This window comes from Papaver somniferum, chromosome 10 (assembly GCF_003573695.1).
Source record: "Papaver somniferum cultivar HN1 chromosome 10, ASM357369v1, whole genome shotgun sequence".
NCBI classification, from domain to species: domain Eukaryota; kingdom Viridiplantae; phylum Streptophyta; class Magnoliopsida; order Ranunculales; family Papaveraceae; genus Papaver; species Papaver somniferum.
Genome location: NC_039367.1, coordinates 112,742,254 through 112,747,197, shown reverse-complemented (window position 1 = coordinate 112,747,197; position 4,944 = coordinate 112,742,254).

Genomic DNA, 4,944 nt, shown 5'->3' with positions numbered 1-4,944 from the left:
CCCCACCATGCCAAGCCAACCGCACCTTGCCTTGGCCCCACAATGCCAAACCGTCCGTGCCAAACCCTTGGCCCCACTATGCCAAGTCTTCCGAGCCATTTTTCTTTGGCCCCACCATGCCAAGCCAACCGCACCTTGCCTTGCCCCCACTATGCCAAGCCGCCCGTGCCAAACCCTTGGCCCCACTATGCCAAGCCGTCCGCGCCATTTTTCCTTGGCCCCAACATGCCGGCCTTCCCTATGCGGCTACCAAAACGAAGGCGTGCGAAGATCAGCGACCACCCTTCAATCCTAGATGCAAATCCTGGCCATCAAAGGTTTTCAAACAACGCATGGTAACCTTTGGCCCCAAACCCTAGTTTTGTCCACGCCAAACAGCGCCAAGGCATACCATGCCACATGTGCCAATGGCATGCCAACCACCTCGCCGCGCCACGCCATACCGGCCTTCCCTATGCGGCTACCAAAACGAATACCTGCAACAATCAACGACCACTTCTTCATCTAAGGCGCAGATCTTAGCCGTCTAAGGTTACCAGCTAACCCATGACAACCTTTGGCCCTAGTTTTTCGTGCCTAAACAAATCCAAAACCTTAATTTTTGGCCGCGCCTAAACTAGGTCATATTAAAGCCATACTGATCATGCTTTCATGCCAATGGCTACCAAACGAAGGGTTGCAATAATCAACGGCTACCTTTCCTCTTAAGATGCAAAATCTCGACCGTTGAAGGTCACCACCGAGCCGGCAAGTCTTCCAAGCTCAACTTGCCAGACAACAACAACGTGCTACATGTTTTTCATGAAAAACTCGAGACATCAACGCATGTCACAATCTGGGGGATGCTCATTGGGTATTGGTTTGGCAGTTTACAGCGTGCGGCGTACACTACACCCGTTATAAGAAAGTGTCATAAGGATGAGGCGGTTAGTAAATACAGGGAGTAATGGTGAAACACTTTCTTTTATGGAACATCAATTCCAGGCCTTACCGTTACCACCTCCTCCCGTTTACTCACCCGTTTTCCATTTCTTAATGAGACCAGAGTACGTTTCACTTCGACTTGTATAAATAGGCATTACTTATTTCCACCGAACAACAAGTTCTGGTCAGGGAGCATACAACACTCAGAAAACATTTTCTAGCTTTCTCATCGGTTAGCTTCCCACTTTCTGATGCAAGTCGTAAAACAACTACTCTTCCAGAATCAACTATTCTGGTCTCAACACTCTCTTCGCTTCCCTCCCCAAAACCAACCCTTCTCCTCCACTTTGTGACCGAAGCAAGTCTGGAACGGTCATTTCTTGGTTTAGGCCAGATTCGTACAAATTGATATCGCGAATCTAAAGTACTCCCTTGCAGTACATTGTTTAGGGTTTAGACTCGTTTCTCACCCACACACCCGAAATTACCAAAATCAGCAGAAACCGTTTTCACCCTCAAACAGTGATCTAAACTTTCATTTCAATCATTGAGACATTCTCAGAGGACGTTATATAGTCGTTATTCACAGACCATTTCACGCCAGAGCAATTCTCAAAGTAATTGAAACTTTTCATGACTTTCGTCACTAGGTGAAGATAAACTTGATCAAAGTGAAACGCTTTACCACACACGATTTCGAGAAAAACATAAGTAGTGAATACTCAGCTCGAAATGTCAAATGTGTATAATCCAGTCTATATATCATACGACTTTTTGTCTCATAAGAAGTAGGAGATAGAATAGATAGACTTTTGAGTGATAGATAAGTTCAAGTCTCCACATACGTTTCTGTTGATGAAATTCCACGGTTCCTTGTGTAGATATTCGTCGTTGTATGATGAATCGCCATGAAGTCTTTGATCTCAACTACACTTTTCTATCCTAGTTCGAGACTTAGCTATAATAGACTAGAAATCAAGACTCATAGTTTTGATCACTAACATTGACAAACATGTTTGATATAGAAACGCATGGGAGGTTGACCGAGCTATGCTCTAACACCAACAAATACATATTGTTCAATAGTGTGTATTTGAAGTACAAACTCTAAATTTGGTTCAAGATCAATTGAAATATTTTTAGTGGGCAAACTATCTTCACTAGAAATAGGAGGAAGGAATGTGCTAACCATCACAATAGGCATAAAAGCATCACACTCAGCAAAATGATTTAAACATATATCTAGTGGTTCACGTTCATCAATATCAACAACCCCTAAATCTGGCGTTAGGTCAGCGGAAATAACTTCCGTTGTTAAGTTACCTATATCACTCAAAGATGGACGCAATGCATTGACAATGTCAATTAGCATTGGGGTCATCAGCATCTGCAAAATGGTCCAAACAAGCGAAGAGCGGTTCAAAATCAGCAGTCCAAGTTAATTGCCCTGTATCAATTGGCTCCACATTCATACATGCATCTCGAGAACTATTAAATGGATCAACGAAAAGTGAACCTACTGCACCAATAGTTTCATGCATAAAGGGATCTTTAGAATCAGCAAATGCAATAAGAAAACAGATAAAGGTTCAAGTTCGTCGGAACAAATCACCTGACCATCATCAATCTGTTCAACATTCACAAAAACATTCGTAGAATCACAAGATGAATCAGCAAACGTTGCGCAAAGTGCAGCAACAATATCATGAGTGGTTTCTCATTATGAACATCTATCGCCTTTGAGTCATTACACTCAACAGTAGCGTCCTTTAAATATGCAAGTTCTTCTACATCATAATTATCTGAATTTTGAGAATCTTGGGAATGCTCACTTTCACTCAGAACTTCTATAAGTTTATCATCATCAGTTTCTTCCTCGGAAGAATAATCAATATACTCTGAAGAACAATCAGATTTGGATTGGGACTGGCTTCTTGAGTGGTCTCTTGAAGTTGGGAAGTTTCTCGACTAATTTTTAATGTATTATGAGTTAATAACCTTAACCTTTTTTCCAAGCTCAAATTTCTATAGTCTGAAACCTCATTGTTCTGCCAATTCAATGATTGTTCACATACCTCATGCAAATAATTACCCCCATTATATTGGGTTTGGTACATGTGTGAGTAATCAAAGTATTTTGTGGAGACGAATTACTATAAACTAAATTACTATTTTCATATGATCTCTGTTTTTCTGGCAACTCTAATTGTCTTTCCAAATCAGCTATGTTCTGGTTGAAAATTTCAGCATGTGTTACCTTGTGTGAATCAGTTCCATGGCAACTTTGGTACTCATGTGAATAATCATCAGTTTCGTAGTAACGTAGATAAGGATTTTCATACCTGAGACGATTTTGTTCCTGAATCTCCTGATATTGTGATCCATACCTGTATTCTCCGAGAGGCCTGGACCTGTCCTCTCGATTAAACATCATAGCCACAACAAAAGTACCTGAAAAGAAAATTCTAAAAGAAAAATATGAAAAGGAACTAAAAAAAAAATATACTATGTAGAAAAGATATGACTAGAAAATTGAAGATATCAAGAAGAGAGTACTTTACAGCCACTCCCCGGCAGCGGCGCCAAAAACTTGATGGGTCGGATAACCGACTTTGTTTTACCGCAAGTGCACGGTGTCCAAATTGTAGACAATAGAAAATGTGGTCCGTTCCCATGAGGAATGTGTAAACACCAAACCCTAGAGTAGTTGCTGATATATAAAAACACCAGGCCAACCACATTTGGTCATCTTTGACGCAAACACCATTTTAGCTTCTAATTAAGCCATTTGTTTTCCGGGTGAACGAAATTACTTGTATTCCCTACAAAAGGCTTAAAACAATATTATTAGCTAACTAATAAGACCTAACTAATGTAAATGTAGGTATAAAAGTGTCACACCTGCGTGCTTATCAAGCATGTCAACCTAGAATATGATTCAGGTACCCGAGATGTGCAAGCTGCTAGACACACAGTAGAACCTGAAAAATTAGACAGAGAGTTTCCAACGGAAAGGTCAATTTTTTTCTTCCAGATTGTTTGAGTTCTCTTCTGAAAGAATATCAAGATTGATGTATGTATTGCTACAATTATCAAAATCAATATTTTCATACAGAAGTGCAACACTTGATTTTTCATCTTCATTAGAATCATAGTTGTCAGACATGTCATCAAGAGTTGCAGCAAGACCTTTGTTCCCAGTGTGTTTTTAACGATTTGGACACTCATTTGCAAAATGACCAAAACCTTTACACTTTAAGCACTGAGGAATATCCTCGTCATCAGTCTCAACTGTCTAGTGATCAACGATTATGGGGCTTAACTGATGACTTGGATTTATCTCTGGAAAACCGTTTACTTCTCTTCAAAAGAAGATCCCTAAACTGTCTAGTGATCAACGAGACTGACTTGTCAAGATCTTCATCTGATGAATCAGCTTCCGAAAGATCATCTTCAGAGATACAAACACTTTTACTTTTATCAAGTAATTTAGTGTTCTTTTGTGCTTTGAAAGCAACATCCTTCCCAGATTTGGATGTATGCTCATGATCAAAGATATTTAGTTTCCCAACCAGAGTATTTCTTGAGAGCGTTGCGAGATTATTTCCTTCAACGATGGCATGCTTCTTAGAATCGTATCTTGATGGCAATGATCTGAGAATTTTCATCACAACGTCTTTTTCAGGAATAGTCTTACCCAATGCAAAACATGAATTAACAATTTCAGACACTTTGTGATTAAACTTATCAAATGTTTCTGCATCTGCCATACAAAGGTTTTCCCAATCAGAATTTAGGTTTTGAAGCCTAGCTTCTTTTTCGCTGGTATTCCCTTCAAATACGGTTTCTAAGATATCTCAGGCTTCTATAGACTTAGTGCACGTAGTCACATGATGCTGAAGATCTGGGGTAATGGCATGTATGATAGAATTTAAGCCCTTAGAATTTTTCTTTGCAACAAGGATTTTTTCTGAACTATATCTACCAATATCCTTATGTATAGATACATCGCCTTCTGTA